We start from the raw sequence: 25,263 nt of genomic DNA on the forward strand, positions 1-25,263 counted from the left end.
GTTCTCTTCCGTTCTACTTAACTCACTAGTGTGTGAATTTTTTCCTATAACAGTGAAACAGTATAGCTCTTTAGGCGGCTGTCTGCATTGATCTACATGAAGGAAGTAGAATGTATTTAAAATAAATCCTTGTCCCCTCAATCTTTGTAGGTCAACAGTAGATATTCAGAGCAGCTTATATAAAACAAGTGTAATTTAATGAAATACAGCTTTGAAAGTGACAGAGAATGAATCAAACTGTAAAATGTGCCAGAGGTTTTAAAATAAAATCATATTTCAAATCATACTGAAATAATGTTCACTGTGAGGCAACATATATAAAGCAATATCCTTTCACTTCTCACCTTCATTAGGATAGAAGGTACATATTTAACAATTAATTTGAGATTTGAATGTGACTCAAACTACCATTCCAGTTATAGTTCGTCTTTTATCCTTTTTTTTTTTTTTTAATTTCACTTAAGCGGCAGTCAAAGCTCATATGTAGGTTTAATACAGATTTCACTGAACACACAAGTTCTATGATAGAACTCATTTTATTAGACCCTGCACTCAATACAAAACATCAATTGCAGAGGGTCACACTGCATCTTCCTAGCTGTCACACCAATATCTTGCTAAGTGCCGTCTGCAAGGTCTCAGGTTCTGTATTTATACTGGAACTCATTTAGTTTGATCCGAGAGCTATTTCCAAAATGCCTGCGGTATACAGAAAAGCACTTTATCGATAGTCCATTGCTGTGGAGATAGAAACAACAGTAAAATTCTCTATGGTATAGATATTTAGATAAATGATGATAATAAATTTAAAGAGAAACAATTCTAAGAAAAGTTCTATTATAGTAAATGAACCTACCCGTCCTAAACTTGTGTAGCTCTAAGGAGATTTGGATACTTTAAAACTCTTAGGTTTTGAAATGTAAAGCTGATGTTGTTGTTGTTTAGTCACCAAGTTGTGTCCAACTCTTTTGAGACTCCACGGACTATAGTCCATCAGGCTCCTCTGTCCATGGGGTTTCCCAGGCAAGAATACTGGATTGGGTTACCGTTTCCTTCTTTGGGGGATCTTCCTGATGCAGGTATCGAACCCACATTCCCTGCATTGGCAGGAGGATTCTTTACCACTGAGCCACCAGGGGAACCCATTGGAAGCTGGTTAATTCTTCTTACTTGATGTATCTGTAAACTTAGGAAGCTACTACCAGATGATAGAATTATCTTGGCAGAGTTCCATGGACTAGGTAAAAATCTTTCTCAAACTGCGCCTGATAGATCTCTATAACCTCTGATAGGCATGAACTCTCACTCTGACACCTCACTATCTTTTCAGGTGAAAAACAGCACAAGTCTGTATTCAGAGAAAAGAAAATAAAGTATTTCAAAAAGTGATTAATCATTCAGTTCGATGACAAAAACATTGTATGCGATGTGGACTCCGGGTAAAAGACGGAAACCTGGTTTCCACCATTTATCAGCTTAACCAAAGACTCAAGGCAGTTACAACATCTCTGTGTTTCAGGAGTCTCACTTCACAGATTTACTTTAAGAATGAAATTGCTCACAGTGGTGAAGATCTTTGCAGTTTGCAAAGCATGTCTGCGTTATGCATTTGCAGAAATGAATCTGAAAAGGTCAAAGATAGTTGACGTCTTTGAGCCCAGACTTAGGAGTTTGAAATTGGCTTCATTTTCCCCTTTTATTCTGCAGAGAAGGGGGAGCCTTAAAAACATTTTGGGAAAGGATTGACAGGATTCTGGCTTTGACTTAGAGAACTTAATCTGGTGAAATTGGCTAAGGACTTGATACAGGGAAAGAGAGAAACACTATTGTTGAGGCAATTGACTCAGCTAAAAATCGGATGCAGTAATAAAGGTGATTTGGCATTATGGATTAAAGGATGGCAAACATCCTTTGTTTCTTCAGAAAAGTCCATCTGCCTTCTTTCAAATTGTAGATTATAAAAGAACATCAAGGCCTGACATGTGAGTTTGGACATTAAAAATAAATAATAGGAAAATTAATATAAGAATATTGGTTAGGAACTATGGAAGCATTTTAGGAGTATGTAGATTGAATAGTTAAGTGGCTGAAATCTAAGAGGCCTGTTGTTGTTCAGTCACTCAGTTGGTCTGACTTTGCGACCCCATGGACTGCAGCATGCCAGGCTTCCCTGTCCTTCACCATCTCTTGAAGCCTACTCAAACTCATGTCCATTGAGTGGGCGATACCATCCAACCATCTCATCTTCTGTTACCCATTTCTCCTAATCTATTCTCCTATCCATTTCTCCTAAGAGCTAATATATCAGCTCTTCACATCAGGTGGCCAAAGAAGCCTGTTAGGAGGTGGTCAGAAATTCTAGTGTTAACCCAAGGATATTAAAATTCTTGGATTCTTCCTCCTAACAGTACTTTCTCCCTAGATATTGAAACTTACTCCACCCCAACAACACATTTATATATACAATTTTTTTTTCTACTCTTTGAAGTTTATCTAAACAATTGCTATTTTTATCCCTGTACTTGGGTCTTGCACCAGGAATTTCCTGAATGATTCCACAACTACTTTCAAAGGAATAACTTCTGAATAATTGATTTGGAAATATAATCAGAATCATGGTGCCCAGTATTATGGAGGCATTGATGTGCTTCTTTACAAAGAGTTTGTTGAAAGCATTTGAAGATACAGGCAAAGAAGATGAGAGGCTGGCTCTCAGAACTAATGAAGAAAATGAAAACTGGCCAGTTCTTAAACTTATTTTAGAAATGAGCCTTATTACTGTATCAGGCAGAGACCATGCCTTTTCTATGTTAGAAGTTTTTTATTTGGTAGTGAATGTAAGAGAAACCATTATAACTTACAATTATTATAATATCAACTCTTTGGAACTTTAAGAGAACCTCACGTGAAATCATTGGCAGTACATCATCTTTCAAACTGCTGCTGCTGCTGTTAAGTCACTTCAGTCATGTCCGACTCTGCACGACCCCATAGATGTCAGCCCACCAGGCTTCTCCATCCCTGGGATTCTCCAGGGAAGAATACTGGAGTGGGTTGCCATTTCCTTCACCAATGCATGCATGCATGCTAAGTCGCTTCAGTCGTGTCCGACTCTATGCGACCCTATGGACAGCAACCCACCAGGCTCCTCCGTCCACAAGATTCTCTAGGCAAGAATAGTGGAGTGGGTTGCCATTTCCTTCTCCAATTTTTTGAACTAGATAAGAATAATTTATTATTGATATTAAAACTATGTTTTGGAAGTACTCCTATTAAAGTTTTTCCAAAATACAATACTCATAACTTCAAAAAATTACCTCGTATGGTTATATGTGTGTGCATGTGTGTGTGTGTGTGTGTATGAGTGTATGAACCCATAGGTAAAATATGCTTCAATAATGGTACTTAAAATGGGAGAAATGGTGATTGTAGGTATACCCAATAGTGGCTATTTCTTTAGTGGAATTTGAACCTGCTTATGGAATATATTGATACTTGGAAATTAGCTGAAAAGGTCAGAAATAAGCATATCCTTGTTATATGTATACACGACTATTGAATTTCTATCTTTCAATATCTAGTTAGTTTCTTCATCCCTTCAACAGTGATAAAATCATACTTTTAGGAAGTCATCATAAGTAATAAAGTAATGTTTAGCAATGAAAAAATCTCTTGCTAAGCTTTGGAAATGAGGACTAGAATCAGTATTCTGTAAAGTTTATAATGACTTTTCCTGTGCTCTTGCAAATAGTTCTTATTTTAATGTAAATATTTTCTTTTAATAAAGCATGTAATATAGAGGTTGAGTCCTATGTTTACTACTGCAATACTATTGGATGCTAAAATATTTTCCATCAGGGAAGATATTTACTTGATTCTTCAAAATATATCAATTTTTACTTTATTATAAGAATAAAATCTAACATACTTAAATTTGAATCTCAGTTTTACTACTTTTAGGTCATATAATCTTGAACTAATTTCTGTACCTTAAAAACTCAACATCAGATCAGATCAGATCAGTCGCTCAGTCGTGTCCGACTCTTTGCAAGCCCATGAATCACAGCACGCCAGGTCTCCCTGTCCATCACCAACTCCTGGAGTTCACTCAGACTCACATCCATCAAGTCAGGGATGCCATCCAGCCATCTCATCCTCTGTCGTCCCCTTCTCCTCCTGCCCCCAATCCCTCCCAGCATCAGAGTCTTTTGCAATGAGTCAACTCTTCGCATGAGGTGGCCAAAGTACTGGCGTTTCAGCTTTAGCATCAGTCCTTCCAAAGAAATCCCAGGGCTGATCTCCTTCAGAATGGACTGGTTGGATCTCCTTGCAGTCCAACGGACTCTCAAGAGTCTTCTGCAACACCACAGTTCAAAAGCATCAATTCTTCGGCGCTCAGCCTTCGTCACAGTCCAACTCTCACATCCACACATGACCACAGGAAAAACCATAGGCTTGACTATATGGACCTTTGTTAGCAAAGTAATGTCTCTGCTTTTCAATGTGCTATCTAGGTTGGTCATAACTTTCCTTCCAAGGATAAGTGTCTTTTAATTTCATGGCTGCAGTCTCCATCTGCGGTGATTTTGGAGCCCCAAAAAATAAAGTCTGACACTGTTTCCACTATTTCCCCATCTAAAATCTTAACCAGTGACAAAAAGGCAGTATTTTATTTATTTTGTTATATATTGTTGAATTTTGGGAGCCTGCACTAGGTGAGATCACATTTTTCAAAGCAAGGAAAATGTTTATTTATTCATAATTATTAATAAATTACAAAATAAAGTAGAAATATGTAAAGTTTGCTATATGCTTATTTAATATTGTAAAGCTCACAGTAATGGCACTTTTTAAACAAGGAAAATGTAAACTTAAAACTCATTATTAATAGTATGGTTTTCCTTGGTAGCTCAAATGATAAACAATCTGCCTGCAATGCGGGAGACATGGGTTCATCCATGGGCAGGAAGATCCCCTGGAGAAGGGAATGGCTGCTCACTCTAGTATTCTTGCCTAGAAAATTCCATGGACAGAGGAGCTTGGCAGGCTACAGTCCATGGGCTCCCAAATAATTGGGTATGACTGAGCAACTAACACTTTCACTTTTCACTTTCATTTATTTTGTAATATTTTTGCACATGGATAGTATACACACATATACACACAACTTGAATTTTAAATCATTTGGAGCTATCATCTGATCTGACCCAATATGTAGTCAGTGGATGAGCACCATCAGCATGACCTAAGCCTGCGATAAATATTGACTCTTGAGTGTCCAACTCTCACATCTATACATGACCACTGGAAAAACCATAGCCTTGACCAAACGGACCTTTGTTGGCAAAGTAATGTCTCTGCTTTTGAATATGCTGTCTAGGTTGGTTGTAACTTTCCTTCCAAGGAGTAAGCATCTTTTAATTTCATGGCTGCAGTCACCATCTGCAGTGATTTTGGAGCCCCAAAAAATAAAGTCTGACACTGTTTCCCCATCTATTTGCCATGAAGGGATGGGACTACATGCCATGATCTTAGTTTTCTGAATGTTGAGCTTTAGGCCAATTTTTTCACTCTCCTCTTTCACTTTCATCAAGAGGCTTTTTAGTTCCTCTTCACTTCTGCCATAAGGGTGGTGTCATCTGCATATCTGAGGTTTTTGATATTTCTCCTGGTAATCTTGATTCCAGCTTGTGCTCCCTCCAGCCCAGCGTTTCTCATGATGTACTCTGCATATAAGTTAAATAAGCAGGGTAACAATATACAACCTTGACATCCTCCTTTTCCTATTTGAACCAGTCTATTGTTCCATGTCCAGTTCTAACTGTTGCTTCCTGACCTGCATAGAGGTCATACAGGGAAAGGCTCAAATCCTACTTGATTGGTTATTAGCAGTGACTCTTTATTAATTTACTAAAACTGAGCCTGAGATCTCTCATCTTTAAAATATAGAGAGGTTAATGTTACCTACCTTATAGGGCTGCTGTAAATATTAAATTTACAACAATTTACAATTTAAAGAGTTTTGCCAAGAAAATGCACTGGTCATAACAAACACCCTCTTCCAACAACACAAGAGAAGACTCTATACATGGACATCACCAGATGGTCAACACCGAAATCAGATTGATTATATTCTCTGCAGCCAAAGATGGAGAAGCTCTATACAGTCAGCAAAAACAAGACCAGGAGCTGACTGTGGCTCAGACCATGAACTCCTTATTGCCAAATTCAGACTTAAATTGAAGAAAGTAGGGAAAACCACTAGACCATTCAGGTATGACCTAAATCAAATCCCTTATGATTATACAGTGGAAGTGAGAAATAGATTTAAGGGCCTAGATCTGATAGATAGAGTGCCTGATGTACTATGGAATGAGGTTCATGACATTGTACAGGAGACAGGGATCAAGACCATCCCCATGGAAAAGAAATGCAAAAAGCAAAGTGGCTGTCTGGGGAGGCCTTACAAATAGCTGTGAAAAGAAGAGAAGTGAAAAGCAAAGGAGACAAGCAAAGATATAAACATCTGAATGCAGAGTTCCAAAGAATAGCAAGAAGAGATAAGAAAGCCTTTCTCAGCAATCAATGCAAAGAAATAGAGGAAAACAACAGAATGGGAAAGACTAGGGATCTCTTCAAGAAAATCAGAGATACCAAACGAACATTTCATGCAAAGATGGGCTCGATAAAGGACAGAAATGGTATGGACCTAACAGAAGCAGAAGATATTAAGAAGAAGTGGCAAGAATACACAGAAGAACTGTACAAAAAAGGTCTTCACAACCCAGATAATCACGATTGTGTGATCACTGACCTAGAGCCAGACATCCTGGAATGTGAAGTCAAGTGGGCCTTAGAAAGCATCACTACGAACAAAGCTAGTGGAGGTGATAGAATTCCAGTTGAGCTATTCCAAATCCTGAAAGATGATGCTGTGAAAGTGCTGCACTTAATATGCCAGCATATTTGGAAAACTCAGCAGTGGCCACAGGACTGGAAAAGGTCAATTTTCATTCCAATCCCAAAGAAAGGCAATGCCAAAGAATGCTCAAACTACCACACAATTGCACTCATCTCACACACTAGTAAAGTAATGCTCAAAATTCTCCAAGCCAGGCTTCAGCAATATGTGAACTGTGAACTTCCTGATGTTCAAGCTGGTTTTAGAAAAGGCAGAGGAACCAGAGGTCAACTTGCCAACATCCGCTGGATCATGGAAAAAGCAAGAGAGTTCCAGAAAAACATCTATTTCTGCTTATTGACTATGCCAAAGCCTTTGACTGTGTGGATCACAATAAACTATGGAAAATTCTGAAAGAGATGGCAATACCAGACCACCTGATCTGCCTCTTGAGAAATTTGTATGCAGGTCAGGAAGCAACAGTTAGAACTGGACATGGAACAACAGACTGGTTCCAAATAGGAAAAGGAGTTCGTCAAGGCTGTATATTGTTAACCTGTTCATTTAACTTATATGTGGAATACATCATGAGAAATGCTGGGCAGGAAGAAGCACAAGCTGGAATCAAGATTGCCGGGAGAAATATCAATAACCTCAGATATGCAGATGACACCACCCTTATGGCAGAAAGTGAAGAGGAACTCAAAAGCCTCTTGATGAAGGTGAAAGTGGAGAGTGAAAAAGTTGGCTTAAAGCTCAACATTCAGAAACGAAGATCATGGCATCCGGTCCCATCACTTCATGGGAAATAGATGGGGAAACAGTGGAAACAGTGTCAGACTTTATCTTTCTGGGCTCTAAAATCAGTGCAGATGGTGACTGCAGCCATGAAATTAAAAGATTCTTACTCCTTGGAAGGAAAGTTATGACCAATCTAGATAGCATATTCAAAAGCAGAGACATTACTTTGCCAACAAAGGTTCGGCTAGTCAAGGCTATGGTTTTTCCAGTGGTCATGTATGGATATTAGAGTTGGACTGTGAAGAAGGCTGAGCACCGAAGAATTGATGCTTTTGAACTGTGGTGTTGGAGAAGACTCTTGAGAGTCCGTTGGACTGCAAGGAGATCCAACCAGTCCATTCTGAAGGAGATCAGCCCTGGGATTTCTTTGGAAGGACTGATGCTAAAGCTGAAACTCCAGTACTTTGGCCACCTCATGTGAGGAGCTGACTCATTGGAAAAGACTCTGATGCTGGGAGGGATTGGGGGCAAGAGGAGAAGGGGATGACAGAGGATGAGATGGCTGGATGGCATCACTGACTCGATGGACATGAGTCTGAGTGAACTCCGGGAGTTGGTGATGGACAGGGAGGCCTGATGTTAAGCGATTCATGGGATTGCAAAGAGTCGGACACGACTGAGCGACTGATCTGATCTGAAATATTAAATTAGACAATTCCTATAAAATGATAAAAAGCAATTCCTGATACATTGTAAGCAAAAAAGTAGTCATCATCACCTTATGATATGATATGACTATTATTATTGGTCAAAAAAGTCACAATATCAAAGAGACAATGGTATAAAATATGATTTAGAAGACCAGTGATTAATTAATTTAAGAAACACTTCATCTCATTACACTTATTTTTGAGTTAATAAACACTATCCTAGGATAGCATTTACTGTTTGTGTTTTTTTTTTTTTTTTTGTCTACCAATCTTTCTTTCCTTTTTCTTTCTCTGTTTTTGTGGATTGCAGAGGAGAGTTGGAAAGTAGCATTAGGACAATGGGAAAAACATTCTAAATCTAAAAAGAACATTTTATCTCCCTTTTTCAAATGTATAGTTACTCCAAAAGTAAATTCATACTTAAAATTCATTGAATTTAAATTTCCTGTATAAATATATAGTCATTATTTTTGATAATAGATTTTTAGTTTCATTCAATAATTATTAAATACTGAAACTATGCAGAATAATCTGTGTCTTGCATGTTGACCTCATTGTCAAATTTTATCCTTTGAAATGTCAGGTTTATTGGCATAGCAAAAAATACTTTCTCCTTCAGGTTTATTTTCTTCTTCTCTTCAGACAAGTGCATTATAACAAAATACCATTTTGCCTTCTGAAGTGAAAGATTGAAAATCTTCAAATATATTAATTATTTGAACATAAGTTTCCTTCTTTCAACTATTTAACAAAAAAAAAAAGGAAAGAATTTAATAAATGGCTAGATGATAGATACTTTGTCATGTTCTGAGAATTCCAGGGTAAAGCATGATACTATATTTGCTTTCAGGATGCAAAACACCAAACATGTGAAAAGGTTAATTCCTATTGTGTTTCTTTAAATGCTTTATAAAACATGCTATGTAAATTTGAATTATTATTATTCTGGCCACTAATATATGGAAATCCTTCCAGAAGCAAATATCATTTTTCTTTTTGCATGTTTTGGCAGCCTTGAAACAAGGTTATGAAAAGAGACTTAGAGAGTATACTAAAAGTGCCCCAGCATGAGGAGACCGACGAGTCAAACTGGTAAGTGAAAGAGATGGTTCATGGGTGTCTCTTTTATGCATTATTAAGTCTGTTGATGCCATTTCTTACACAAAATATCCTCAGAGCTTATAAATAAAAATGAGAATGCTTCTAAAATATTGCCTATGAAATTTATTCTCATTACTTAGAATACCTTAGGGAGATGGCATTAGGTGGGAAAAGTCACCAATTCTGTTACAGACAGACAGGGATTTAAATTAGCTTTGTGACTTTGTGAAAGTTCCTTAATTCTTTCAGTCTTATTTTCTAATTTTAAAATGGAGATTATGGTTGTTTCCTTGTTGTATTTTCCTATGAATTAAGTAAGAAATTGCCTATGAACAGTTGAGCATTTCCTTAACAAAGAAGAGGAGATAAAAGATATGACTAATATTTATTGAATGCATTCCATGTGTCACGTACTAAATACTAAATGCTGCATTACTTTATTGCATATCACAACAACCCTTAAGTTTGAAGGTATTATTACTCTCATTTTGCTGATGGAGAAATTGTGCTTTTGAAAGATGTGTGGCCTGCGTTAAATCACACTTTGCTCCTGTGACAATTGAATGTCGTTCTGTCTGATGCCTGAGTTTCTGTTCTTATGTTTATGCAGAAAGCCAAAAGACATGTATTAGGCATCTAATAAATACCAAGCTGCTTTTAGCTAAGATACTGTGCTGTTTCCCAAGTGATTATTACTTAGAATATAACAGCCATATACTTATATGAAGTTTTATGCTGTTCAGTTGCTCAGTTGTGTCTGACTCTTGGTGACGCCATGGTCTGCAGCACTCCAGGCTTCCCTGTCTTTCACTATCTCCCAGAGTTCACTCAAACTCATGCCCCTTGAATCAGTGATGCCGCCTAATCATCTCACCCTCTGTCGCCCCCTTCTCCTCATGCCTTCAGTCTTTCCCAGCATCAGGGTCTTTTCCAATGAGACAGCTCTTCACATTAGAGCTTATAAATAATTTATGAATAAGTAATTCTGTCTAGTTTCCATATAATCTCTATGGAAGACAAAGTTGAGATATTTTCTCATATTTTTAGAGGTGGAGAAATTGAGGTCCAGCATGACGAATCCATTCCATGTGCATATAGCTCTGTGCTTCTCAGACCCTGTGGTTAAGGGTCAGTCACTGTTAATTCATTTAAATCCATTATAGACTGAATGCTTTTATAAAATTGCTAAAAAATTATTACTAGGAAATGACTAAAAGGCATATAAATATAATATGCTAAAATATACAAATCCACATATTTATTATCATTTGTCATTATCTTACAGACATAAAATTACTAAATGTCTATAAAAGTTTCTAATGCTTGTCCTCTGTTTCCACACTTCTCATGATACAGACCAATTAGCATGTGGAGATTGGCACCAACCTGTAGACCAGACTGTAGATCTACATTCAGGCTTCTAGTCCATGTCTTTTCATACTGCTCCTATTGCCTCAACATACAGCAAGAAGCTTGTTTTATAATCTAAGGGACAAAAGATTGAATTGTTCTCAATCATTGAAAGGGAATTGACCATAACAAAGTATCTTAAAAGAGTTATATAAAACAATTAACATGAAAAAAAAGTTGAGTTTATAAAGATGATTTCTTTTTATTTATAAGAAACCAAGACTTAAAAAAAATTTTATATGCTGCTGATTTTCTCATGATATGTTTTTTCCCCTTCTTTTTTCATTTTATTTATTCTTTGAAAAGTGAAGTTAAGTTGTATTTAGAAGGCTGGGCCTTGTCACTTCCTGAACAGTGTATAGACCTTGTATAATTCTAAGAAATAAAGTCGATCTGGGCCAGCTATGAAATGTAAATGAATTCCTCTCCCCACTACACTAAAAAAGTCTGAAAATAAATGTTACTTGTTTATTTCAAAAAGTACCAAAGAAGATTACAGCACTTTGGGGGCAAAGGAAAATGAACACTGAGTCAGCAATGAAAATTTACTTCATAAGACAGTTTTGTGGCTTTCTCAGTTCTACTGAGATGGATCCAAATATTTACATGTGCTATGTTATTAATAACTATTTTGCCATCTGTGTCAAAGTAATATTGCACAGGAATAACTTTTGGTTGTGAGTAAATATTAGAGGAAGATTGAATTTTTCTCCAAATGATGCTGATGGGTTGGTTTTTTAATCACAGTTTAAGATGTCAGTTGTTGTTTGGAAGTTCTACCAGATTAATAGTCCTTAACACAACTTAAAATGGCTATAAGGGTGCGATAAAGATGAAAATTTATGACAAAATTCAAAACTGAGACTTTCAACCAATCTATTATTAGCTTCTGGGAAGACTCCATATTACTAAATTAAAATTTGCCATCTGAAGTAGAGCAAGCCCATGGCCTTAAGTAATAGAGAGCAAGACTCTGTGTTCCTCACTTACTTTCTGCCTGCTAACTCAGAGATCCATGATTGGTATGACTTAAAGAGTTAAGCAGCCATATCTTGGCACCTCCCTTCAATCAGTGCCTTCATATCTGTATCCATTTTAGCATTATCTTTCCTGATCCCTCTGAAAAGGGTAGAAAGGAAGGAAGGACTTATGGAAATGCATTGTAACCAAGGATAAAGATAGGTTTTGCAGGTGTGGTGATAATGGGATTAGTGACGATAGTAATAATATTGTGTATGTGTGTGATCAGAGAACGACAGTGTGGAGAGAGGATGGTTCACTAGCATTCTAACAGAGGCTTTGAATGCCTGATACTCATTGGAATTTAGGCCTGAGATTGTTCACAGTCTACTCAACTGTGAAGCTTAGAGGCTTTATACAGAAAAATCAAGTTATCAGTAGGACCAAGGGCTAATGGTCAGTCTTATGCCTTGTCTGTTGAGAAATACTACCCTTCAATGGATTTTCTCACATTCTCAAATACAGAAGCAATAGCAACAACACAATCAAAGTCAAACATGATCTTGACAATGATTACTTTAATGTGGGGAATGAAAACCTGAGGTAAAGCATATGTAGATCAGTGAGTTAATATGAAAACCAGAAAGATAGTTTAGAAAATTGTGTTTTATCCTTAACATATGCATTGATTAACTTAGAAATACAAGCCATTAATATTGAAAAAGTTGAAATACAAAGGATTAAAAGGAAACAGAAAACATAATAGAAGAATTAAATTGAACTTCATAGGTGAGGGAATTCCCTGGTAGCTCAGCTCGTAAAGAATCTGCCTGCAATGCCAGAGACCCCAGTTCAATTCCTGGGTCAGAAAGATATGCTCTGGAGAAGGAACAAGCAACCCACTCCAGTATCCTTGGGTTTCCCTGGTGGCTCAGTTGGTAAAGAATCCGCCTGCAATGTGGGAGATCTAGGTTCGATTCCTGGGCTGGGAAAATCCCCTGGAGAAGGGAACAGCTACCCACTCCAGTCTTCTGGCCTGGAGAATTCCATGGGGTCGCAAAGAAACAGACATGACTGAGCAACTTTCACTCACTTTTGTAGGCAACAACTAACATAATTAGATTTATGGAAAGAAGACTGAAGAAGCACTTTTAGAATGCAGAAGATAAGGACAATGATGAAAATTATGAGGAAAAAAATAATGACCAATATGGCAAACAAATAAAACATGATAATTATTCATGAAAAGAGAGGAAACAAATAAATAAAAAGAAGTCCTAATCAACAAATCACAAGGGAAAGAAGTGTTGCTCAAGAAAAAAAAAATGAAAAGCATGTCTTATCCCTCTCAAATTTACTTGCTAAGATAGATTTTTTTTTGAAAAATAATAGAAGTTATTTTTATTTAATCTTATTTTTTTAATTTTATTTTATTTTTTAACTTTACGATATTGTATTGGTTTTGCCATATATCAAAATGAATCCACCACAGGTATACATGTGTTCCCCATCCTTAACGCTCCTTCCTCCTCCCTCCCCATACCATCCCTCTGGGTCCTCCCAGTGCACCAGCCCCAAGCATCCAATATTGTGTGGGAATTCCATATTTTTTAAAAGTTAGGAAAATTTAGTGGTAAATTAATGTGAAACGTTATTTTGGAACTGGTAGATTATTTTTTAATGTTTAATGCTTCCAAGACTATAGAAGGTTGGTCTACTCAGCTTTTCTTATTTTTGTTAAACAATTTTGATAATTTCTGTTAGAAAAACTATCAATGCTAAGTAAGTGCCCATGTATGAATATTCACATAGAAAAAAAAAGACTTGAAATCTATGCATCAGTGGAATAATTAAGTGCTTTTTATTTTTCTATTTTAATATCATATATGTTATCTGGCATATGGTATAATCATATATATTTGATTAATTAAAGATTTTTTTTAAATATGCTTAGTGCACAAATTATAAGTGAACAGCTCAATAAATTATCACAAAACCAACAGACATGTGTGTTAACCACTCAAATTAAGAAATAATACAAAATCAATGTAGTTTAAGGTGCTCTTTTTCTTCCAAAATTATAAATCCCAATCCTCAATAAGATAGCAGTTTTCCTAAATTCAAATGCCATTAGTTATTTCATCTTTCTTTGAGTTTTACATAAACAGAATGATAGAATTTGTACATGTTTTGTTGTGTGGCCTGTTCTCAATATTACTTATGTGAGACTTCTATGTGTAGCAGTAATAATTTACCTTTCAATGCTATATACTATTTTATCATGGCCACTTTGGGCTCTTACATTCTTGTCTTTGGGAACATGGATATGCACATTTCTCTTGGATATGTTATTAATTATACGTTGCATATATGTTCATTTTTAGTAGATACTGCAACTTTCCCAAACTGGTTGTGCTAATTTGCTTTCCCACTGACAGCGTATACGAGTTCTACTTGCTTCACCTCTTTACCAACACTTGAAATTACAAGAAATTTTTATTTTAGCACTCTAGTGAATGTGTTGTGGTATCTAATTATAGTTTTAATTAGCATTTCCATGGTGACTGAGAAGAGTGTCTTTGCTACCTCAGATGAACAATCCCCTAGATACCCCAAAATTAAAAGGCAAGTGGAAATTTAGAGGGAGTATAAAGAAAGGTCGTAACTTTATTAACCTTCACTGAATGAACATTCAGTCTAAAGGGATCTAAAATTCCTCTTTATGGTAGAGAATGAAAAACTGTATAAAAACATGTCTTTAAATGTATGCATGCCTGGCAATATCATCCAACTTTAAAATTCAGCTTATTGAGAGATTGACCAAGATGGCAGAGTAGCAAGACCCTAAGCGCACCTCCTCTCCAGAGCACAGCAAAACAACAACTATTTGCAGAACAACCGTCAATTAAAAAGGCCAGGAAAAAAGTGAAAGTGTTAGTCGCTCAGTGTTGTCCAATTCTTTAAGACCCTACTGCCTGTAGCCCTCCAGGCTCCTCTGTCCATGGAATTCTCTGGGTGAGAATACTGGAGTGGATAGCCATTCCCTTCTCTAGGAGATCTTCCTGACTCAGGGATCAAACCCAGGTCTCCTGCATTGCAAGCAGATTCTTTACTGTCTGAGCCACCAGGGAAGCCAGTATCTACCAGAAAAAAATCTTCTAAAACTAAAAACATGGAACTACAATGAGATGATAGGAGAGGTGACCTTGCCATATAGTCAAGTCCCATAGCAATGGGTAGGTGAACCACAAACTGGAGATAATTATGCTACAGTGGTTCTCCCAAAGGCGTGAGAGTTCTGAACCTCAAATCAGGTTCCCCTGCCTAGGAGTCCTGCACTGGGAAAATGAGCCTGCAGAGCATTTGGCTTGGAACGCCAGTGGTACTTAATTTGGGGAATCCTACAAGACTGAGGGAAATAGAGACTTCCCTCTTAAAGGGAGCATACAAAACCACACAAAACTACTACTGTCTTGGAGAGACTCCTGAAGAGGCAGGGGAACTGGCAGGTGTGACATAGACCCTGGCGGCAATTTTTAGAGTTTCTTCTGCCACGTGGACACTGGTGTTGACAGGCACCATTGTTGACAGCTAGGGGATCCTCCCACTAGCTCCTTAGCACCAAAACATGGGCCCACCCAATAGCCAGTAGGTGCTAGTACTGGAGCCTCTCAGGCCAAGCAACACATCAGATGAGGTCACAGCCCCACCCATCAGCCAGCAGTCTGCCTAAAGTCCTCCTGAGCCCATTGCAACCTGGAGCATGATCCTGCCTATCAGAGGGCCCAGGAACAAGCTCCATCCATGAGCAGGCAGAGATCAGTCCCAGAATCACATGGGCTCTGATTCTGCTCTCAGGAAGACTGCTCTTGACTTGACTAGCCTCACATACTAAGAGGTAGATTCCACATGCAGGAAAACTAAATCATACAACCCGTGGACTCATCCTGTCCTCAGCATGCCAGACCATGCCCTGGGAATATCTGGGGCCTGCCCTCCCCACTAGCAGGCCAACACAAACTTCAGGACAAGAGCTTTGGGCCTTGCAAACACATTTCAGGTCATTGTGCTGCCTGCCAGAAGTACAGCACTAACCCCAGAACCTGGCATAATCTACCAGTGAGTGGAGAAGAGCCATGGATCTTCCAGACCCCGAATCCATCCAGCAGTCAGCCAACAGTAACCCATGGGGGCCACTGGGGTTCTGTAGTCAGCTTCTCATGACCAGGTGGTACCAACCAGTAACCAATAGCCTTCACACACGGCAGGGCCTAGCAACAAACCAAACCAGGAATAAGTCAAGCCTACCAGACTGCTGACATAGTCTGCTCACCACAACGGGACTCAGACAGCCCTCAGGGGGGGAGACTCCAGAGCATACATTTTGTGTGGCAAGAGAGAAGTGTGCTGCTGGGATGCATGGAATGTTTCCTACATTATGCTATTTCTCCAAGATTGGGAAACATATCTAATCTACCAAATACATAAAGATACAAACAGCAACTTAGGAAAAATGAAGTGGCAGAGGAACATGTTCCACATAAGGACCAGATAAAACCCAAGAAGAACTAAGTAAAGTGAACGTAGGCAATCTACCTGAGAAGGAGTCCAGAATAATGATCATGAAGATGATCCATTCTTCTCTCAGAAGAAGAAGAAATGGATGCAGAGTGAGAAGTTAAACATTATTCACAAAGAGTTAGAAAATATAAAGAACCAAACAGAGGGGAAGAGTACAATAATTAAATGAAAACATACACTAGAAGGATGAATAGTAAGTTGATTAAATGATACAGAGGAATGGATCAGCCAGCTGAAAACAGAGTAGTGGAAATCACTGAAGCAGAACAGAAGAAAGAAAAAAGAATTAAAAGAAATGAGGATAGTTTTAAGAGACCTCTGGGTCAAGCACACTATTATCCTCACTACAGGAGTCTCAGAAGGAGAATAGGGAGAGAGGGCAACTGAGAAACTATTTGAAGGAAATAGTCATCCTATTTCAAGAAGGACAGAGAGTTCCATGCAGTATTTACTGAAAGAGGAAGAAACCAAGGCAGATTGTAATTAAAATAGCAAACACTGGAAAGAAAATACTAAAAGCAGCAAGCCTAAGTTAACAAGTAACATAAAAGGAACTCTCATAAGGCAATCAGCTGACTTTTGAGCAGAAACCGCAAGCTAGAAGGGAATGATATGAGATATTTAAAGTGATGAAAGGGGAAAAAAAAACTATATATATATATATATCAGTTCAGTTACTCAGTCGTGTCCGACTCTTTGCGACCCTATGGACTGCAGCACACCAGATTTCCCTGCCCATCACCAACTCCTGGAGCTTGCACAAACTCATGTCCACTGAGTTGGTGATGCCATCCAACCATCTCTTCTGTCGTCCCTTTCTCCTCCTGCCTTCAATCTTTCCAAGCATCAGGGTCTTTTCCAATGAGTCAATTCTTTGCATTGGGTGGCCAAAGTATTGGAGTTTCAGCTTCAGCATCAGTCCTTCCAGTGAATAGTCAGGACTGATTTCCTTTAGGGTTGACTGGTTGGATCTCCTTGCAGTCCAAGGGACTCTCGATATATATGTAACCAAAAATACTCTACCCAACAAGGCTTTCCTTCATATTTGATGGAGAGAATAGAAGTGTTATAGACTAGAAAAAGGTAAAAGAATACAGCACAACCAAACCAACTTTACAACAAAATACTAAAAGAACTCGTCTAGGCAGAAAAGAAAAGGCCACAAATAGACACACGAAAATTACAAAATTAAAAACCTCATTGGTTAAAGCAAATATACAGTAAAAGGAGGAAATCATTAGCAGTGAGGTTAAAAGACAATAGTAAAATTCTCTATCCACAGTTAGCAATTAAGGGATACAAAAAACAATTAGATGCAAAACACAATATCGAAAACAGTAATTATGAGAGGAGAGTACAAATGCAGAGCTGTTAAAATGCATTTGAAACTAAGAAATCAGACATTTAAAACAATAGCATGTATATATAAGTGCTATTTATTTACAGGCTGATCTGCCAAGCCACCAGGGAAGCCTCATCAGTGATATTAGGCTGTAATTTTATTTTTTTCTGATATTTTTGTCTTGTTTTAGTATCACAGTGATATTAAGGACTTGAACTGTTCCTTCCTCTACAATTCTTTGGAATAGTTTGAGAATAGGTGCTAACTTCTCTAAATGTTTAGTAGAATTCCCTTGTGAAGTCATCTGGTCCTGGACTTTTGTTTGTTGGGAATTTTTTAATTACTGATTCAATTTAATTACTGGTAATTTGTCTGTTCAGATTGTCTAGTTCCTCCTTGTTCACTCTTGGGAAATAGTACATGACTAAGAATGTATCCATTTCTTCTAAGTTGTCTGTTTTATTGACATGTAGTTCATAGTGGTCTCTTATGGTCTTTTGTACCTCTGTATTGTCAGTTGTAACTTGTCCTGTTCATTTCTGAATTTATTGATTTGGGTCCTCTCCTTTTTTTTTTTTTTTTTTCCCTTGATGAGTCAGGTTAAAGGATTATCAATTTTGTTTGTCTTTTTAAAGAACAAGCTTTTAGTTTCATTGATCTTTTCTTTTTAAAAATCTCTATTTCATTTATTTCTGCTCTTTATGATTTCTTGCCTTCTACTAACTTAGGGCATTTGTTTTTCTTTCTCTGCTTCCTTTAGGTTTAAGGATAGGCTGCTTATTTGCAATTTTTCTTGTTTTCTCAGATAAGCTTGTATCACCATAAACTTCTCTCTTAGAACTGCTTTTACTGTATTCCATAGATTTTGGATCATCACATCTTTGTTTTCATTTGTCTGCAGGTATTTTTTTATTTCCTTTTTGATGTTTTTAGTGATCCATTATTATTTAATAGGTATTACTTAACCTCCACATGTTTTTTTTTTTATTTTTTCAGCTTTTTCTTGTAATTGAGTTCTAGTCTCATAATGTTGTAATCAGAAAAGATGTTTGATATAATTTCAATTTTTAAAAAAAATTTATGGAGGTTCATTGTGTGGCTTAGCATGTGATATAACCTAAAGAATGTTCCATGTGGCCTTGAGAAGAATGTGTATCTTGATGATTTTACGTGGGAAACACCCACTCTATCCTTCTTTCCTTTACCCTCCCTCCCTCTCTTTCTCTCCACACACACACACACACACACACACACACACATAAATACAAGGGCTTGCCAGGTGGCTTAGTGGTAAAAAATCCACTTGCCAATGCAGGAGATGTGCGTTCATTTCTTAGGTTGGGAAGATACCCTGGAGAATGAAATGGCAACCCATTCCAATATTCTTGCCTGGGAAATCCCATGGACAGAGGAGCCTGGCAGGCTATGTTGCATGGTATTGCAAAAGAGATGGACATGACTTAGCAACTAAATAACAACAAAATATTACTGATGAACATGGTGTAAAAATCCTCACCCAAATATTAGCAATCCAAATCCAACAATATGTTAAAAGGATCATACACCATGATCAAGTTGGATTTATCCCAAGGATGCAAAGACTTCAATATGGCAAATTGATCAGTGAGATTTACCACTTTAATAAATTGAACAATAAAAGCCATATGACATTTCAATAGAAGGGTAAAATTCTTTTGACAAAATTCAGCATCCATTTATGGTCAAAAAAGAAAGAAAGAAAGAAAGAAACCTCTTCATTAAATGGGCATAGAGGAAAAATACCTCAGCATAATAAAGGCCATATATGATAGACCACAGCTTACATCATGCTCTATGGTGAAAAGCTGAAAGCATTTCCCCTAAGATCAGAAAAAAAGATAAGGATGTCCACCCTTGCCACTTTTATTCAGCATAGTATTACAATTCCTGTCCACAGGAATCAGACAAAAAAGAAAAGGAATCCAAATTGGAAAGGAAGAATTAAAATTGTCAGTGTTTGCAGGTGACATGATACTACACTTAGAAAATTCTAGAAATACCACCAGAAAACTACTAGAGCCAATCAATGTATTTAATAGATTTAGGATACAAAATTAATACACAGAAATTTGTTCTCATATTTGGTGTTGGCCTCTAGTTCTAATTTTCATTTAGAATTCTTATTGTGTTAAGTAAGAATTGTGTGCATTAGCTGCCTACCTAGCTTTCTTCATCCATGATGACATTCTCAGAATAGGCATTTTGACAAACAGAACTGTGCTGTTTATATAGTTTACTTGTAAATAAAGGAGTCTGAAATTGCTGTATTTTTACATCTAATGCAGACCCCAATTTACTTGAGTTGTTGTCAGGATCAGTTATGAAACTGCAATTTTGTGCCTCCTCTGAATCATGTTTTCTCCTTGTAACAATTGTGTGTAATGTCATTAAAATTTTAAAATATTCCTTACACATTTCTATGCCCTAACAATGAACTGTCAGAAAGATAAGGAAATGATCCCATTTACCATTCCATCGAAAAGAGTAAGCTACCTAGCCATAAAACCTGCCTAAGGAGATAAAAGACCTGCACTTGGTAAGCTGTGTCACAATGATGAAAGAAACTGAAGATGATACAAACAGATAGAAAGCATGCTGTTGGATTGGAAAAATTACTATTGTTAAAATGAGCATAGTTCTCAAGGCTATCGACAGATGCAAGGCAGTCTCCATCAATATATCAATGGAATTTTTCACAAAACTAGAACAAATTATTCTAAAAATTGAATGAAAATACAAAAGATCCCAAATAGCCAACTGTCTTCAGAAAGAACCGAGCCAGAGGAATCAGAGTTCCTGGCTTCAGATTATACTACGAAGTTACAGAAATCAAAACAGTAGGGTAATGGCACAAAAACAGATATATAGATAAATGGAACAGAATAAAGAACTAAGAAATAAACCCATTCAATTCTTATCGTTTATTCTAAGACAAGGGAGACAGAATTTATTTTAGGGAAAACATAGTCTCCTCAGCAAGAGGTGTTGGAAAAGCTGGACATCATCATGTAAATCAATGAATTTAGAACATCATCATGTAAATCAATGAATTTAGAACAATACCATATACAAAAATAAAGTAAAAATGGATTAAAAACAAATGCAACACAGGATTCTATAAAACTCCTAGCAGAAAACACAGGCAGCACACTCTTTGACATAAATCATAGCAGTATTTTTTGATCTGCCTCCTAAAGCAAAGGAAATAAAAGCAAAAATGAGACCTAATTAAACTTAAAAATTTTTGTATGGCAAGGGAACTATCAATAAATTGAAAATACAGCCTACTGAATGAATAAAATATTTGCAAATGATATGATTGATAAGGGGTTAACATTCAGCATGTATGAATAGCTCATACAACTAACTTAATATAAAAAAATAGCCAAAAGAAGACCTGAATAGACATTTTTCCAAAGCAGAAATGCAGGTGGCCAATGGGCACTTAAAAAGATGCTCAACAATGCTAATCATCAGGGATTTGCAAATCAAAACCACAATGAGATATCACCTCACACTCATCAGACTGGCTACCATCAAAAAGAGCACAAATAATAATTGTTGATGAGGATATGGAATAAACAGAAACTTCATACACTGCTGGTGAGAATGTAAATTGGTACAGCTGCCAGGTAAAACAGTATGGAGCTTTCTCAAAAAAGGAAAACTAGAACTACAATATAAACCAGCAATTGCGCTCCTGGGTATGTATCCAAAATAAACAAACAAGCAAATACTCCCAAAAAAGCCAACTACTTCAAAAAGATACATCACCCCAATGTTTATAGAAGCATTATTTAGAAGTTCCAAGATATGGAAGCAACCTAAATGTGTGTGCGTGTGATATTGTGGAATAATGGAATACCACCTAGCCATGAAAATAATGAAATTTTTCCACTTGCAACAATAGGGAAAGGCTTGGAGTATATTATTCTAAGGGAAATAAATCAGACATAGAAAGACAAATACTGTATGATATCATTTATATGTGGAATCTAAAAAAATACAAAAAACCAGTGAATATAACAAAAATGAAACCGACTCACAGATACAGAAAACAAACTACAAACTAATGGTTACCAGTGGGGAGAGGGATAGCGGAGAGGAATTAAGGCATTAAGAGGCAAATATTCTTATATACAAAATAAGCTACAAGGATATTTATGACACAGGGGATATAGTCAATACTTTATAATAACTATAAATTTAAAGATTGTGGATCACTCTATTGTATCCCTGTAACTTGATCTTCCCCAGTGGCTCAGTGGTAAAGAATCTGCCTGCAATGAGATGCTGTAGGAGACACAAGTTCGATCCCTGCGTTGGGAAGATCTCCTGGAGGAGGTCATGGAAACCCACTCCACTGTTCTTGCCTGGAGAATCCCATGGACAGAGGAGCCTGGCAGGCAACAGTCCATGGGGTCACAGAGTCAGATACAACTGAAGTGACTTAACACCCACGCACACATACTTATAACTTATCATACAGCAACTATGCTTCAATAAAAAGGGAGAGTTTGTACCTTTTCTTTTCAACAAGAAACAGCATTTTTTCTAGTTGTTGCAAAAAACGACTCCAGGTGAATGAGGCGTTGTTGTTTAATGGGTTTAGGAGTTCATTCCAAGATGAAAAGAGTTCTGCAGATACACGGTGGTGATGGCTTCACAGCAATGCGAATGTAGTTAATGCCACTAGTGACTTAAAAATGAACTGTAGACCAAAATGGTTAAGATGATCATGTTTATTTCATGGGTATTTTTTCCAAAATTAAGAATAATAGTTAAAAAAAGAAACAAGCATAATTTTATATTGTAGTTTTTCATTTCTGGATGGTCCTCTTTTTCCCACTTCTCTACATTCTTCCTCCTCCCTTTTTTATAAACCTGTTTTAAGATAAAAGATTAAAATTTTGACCTCTAGGATATTATTTCTAAGAACAATTATCTGCTGATGAAAATTGAACCTATCAATTTTGCCCAACTTTTAATTTCCCATTAGCCAATTAAAGGATTACCATCTATCCATTTTGTCTGGTTTCATTGGGTACAAAGCAATCTTATGACTGTAGAATCTCAGCTAAATCATGCTGTTTAGAATTTATTGCAGAAGAATGATTGCACTGTCCATTTCTGAGTTGGGAAAACTATCTGTCCAGCCATTTGAAACTGGGGATGGCAGTGGGTAGTAGGCATGAGAGTGATCCAGGAGGGCAGCAGGATTTGGACAAAGTGCCTAGGGCTCTCACCCATGCAGCCTGTGTGAAGCTCCATCACTCCACCAGCCATTTCCTCTGGTGGGCTGTGTCATGGTTCCTTTGCTTCCACTAGTATTAGTTTCCAAACTGTGTGAGAGCTTGGCTGTTCCATTGTTGAGACAATTTGGAAGTGCATAGTTTGATACTGTGTTGTCAAGTGGCATGCTTTTGCTAAAATGAAGCCATGTTATCAGAAATTAGCTGAATCAGATGTGTGGTTCCCAGAGGAGGAAGGAAGGAGAGGAGGATGAAGGTGGTCAAAGGTATAAACTTCCAAGTACAAAAGAAATAAGGTCAAAATTTAAAAAGTCACCAGTTTAACCTTTTGTGATGGGGCGTATTTCCGTTCCTTTAAATGCCTGTGGTCTTTTGTTGAAAATCAGGCATTTGTAAAAGAAGTCGTCTTCTCTCCCAGTGATCGCAGACTGTCTCTGTACAAAAGACCATCACTAATAAGCCCAGTAAAAGGTTGAGACCTTCTCAGGTCTTTTCTGGGCATGTGTCCTGTCTGGGTATTTGTGTATATACTTTCTTCCCTACGCTAGTCTGTCCAAACTGTAGATCTTTGATTTGTCTTTAGGGCTTTCATAAAACTATCTTCATCAATCTATAGTTGATTTAATATTCCTGTAGGGGAATAAGAGCCTGGAGCTTCCTAGTCCAGTAATTTGCTGATGCTAGTCACTGTTTTCAAGGCCTTAATTTCCCAAAGAGGCTTATTCCAGCTTCTTCTCAATGTCTTAGATATCCTATGATATTTTTCTGCCTGTCACCTTACCTCAGACTTCTGTGAAACTGCAGGGCCCCTGCGGTTTTGTAGGCCTGCCACGCTTCACATGGCTTCCGACCTGAAATCTAAACTTTGCTGCTCTTCCCCGTCTAAGCTCTGAGTCAGGTGAGACAGAAATTATTTTGTCAGAGTGCAGACAGGTTAGAACTTTGCAAATATATTCTACTCTGCTCATTCTAGCTTGAGGCAGGGAACTAGGAATTGGGTCACTTCTCCCTGACTATGTAAGGCTATACCCATGAGGGAATGGGACAAGGGTGAGTAAAACACCACAAAATTCCCTACTGATTTGAATGTGCCTTTTCTTGATTGAGCTTGGACGGTAAAGCGTCTGCCTACAATGTGGGAGACCCGGGTTCGATCCCTGGGTCGGGAAGATCCCCTGGAGAAGGAAATGGCAACCCACTCCAGTATTCATGCCTGGAAAATCCCATGGACCGAGGAGCCTGGTGGGCTACAGTCAATGTGGTAGCAAAGAGTCAGACACAACTGAGCGACTTCTCTTCACTTCACTTCTTCACTGTCTTGACTGAGCATTTGCTTGGTTACTGTATCATTGATTTCCAGAGTTTTCATAAGATTCTTTCAAGTAATGTGTAATTACGTTCTTTCTTCTTGTGAAGGAATAGAAACTTGGAACTTCCTAGTTTCCTGTTTGATATTTTTTTTTAACTTTTGATCCAAATGCTTTTTGAATATAATACAAGATTGCCATTCCAAAGTAAAAAAACTAACTTACTACCTGACTTTTATTTGTATTATATGATGCCAGTAAGTACCTTGTTGAACTAGTCTTTTAAAAAAGTTTCAGTAGATCAGCCAGTTTCTACTCATTAAAAATAATAATATCAAATAATATTATTTACTTCAATTTCATTCTGGTTTTATTCACTTCTTTATTCAAACTAAGAGCAGTGATATCACCTCACTTTCGAAGTAGTGAGTGCACTTTGTGGTATTTAGGGAATTATGCTTTGTTTTGAATATGATTTCAGCATTGATATAGAAGACTTCAATGACTTAAAAATTTGTTCTGAGTCTGTCATTGTAGAGAAGCCAGAGTCAGCAAAGTCTTCATGTCAACAGTGTTCCTTCTACATTGTTTGCTAGTTTAATATATAATTGAAGGGAGAGAGTGCTGAGATTGAGTCTGTTATTGTTAAATCAAATCCACCTATTTTGTTTCTGTGTCTTAGTACCAGAGTTAGTTTGGAATTAATTATGTATAAGTAAAAGTTTTAGTAAAGTTTGATCAATGTGTAGCACCATTCCAACAGTTAAGTAACATGCATGAAATACAGAAGTGTTCATGTGATTTTATAAATGCCTTTTTTAGATTTAATAAAAAAAAAAGAAAACATGAAATTTAAGTAACAATTACAGTGAAACCAATGCTCTACTGAAAATCTTAAGGTAGTGAGCTATTAATTTTC

At 37.2% G+C, this 25,263-nt stretch overlaps 1 protein-coding gene across 8 annotated transcripts in view; it reads left to right on the forward strand.

Annotated features, from left to right (window-relative positions):
* Window positions 1-25,263, forward strand: part of LINGO2 (leucine rich repeat and Ig domain containing 2) — a 1,154,206-nt gene that overhangs the window by 546,741 nt on the left and 582,202 nt on the right. For all 8 annotated transcript variants that reach the window (XM_025281406.3, XM_044939737.2, XM_044939739.2 and 5 more), the window contains one exon: window positions 9,365-9,444. The gene's annotated coding sequence lies outside the window, so the exon portion shown is untranslated. The remainder of the gene's footprint in view (window positions 1-9,364; window positions 9,445-25,263) is intronic.

Source organism: Bubalus bubalis, chromosome 3 (genome assembly GCF_019923935.1).
Source record: "Bubalus bubalis isolate 160015118507 breed Murrah chromosome 3, NDDB_SH_1, whole genome shotgun sequence".
Taxonomy (NCBI): Eukaryota; Metazoa; Chordata; class Mammalia; order Artiodactyla; family Bovidae; genus Bubalus; species Bubalus bubalis.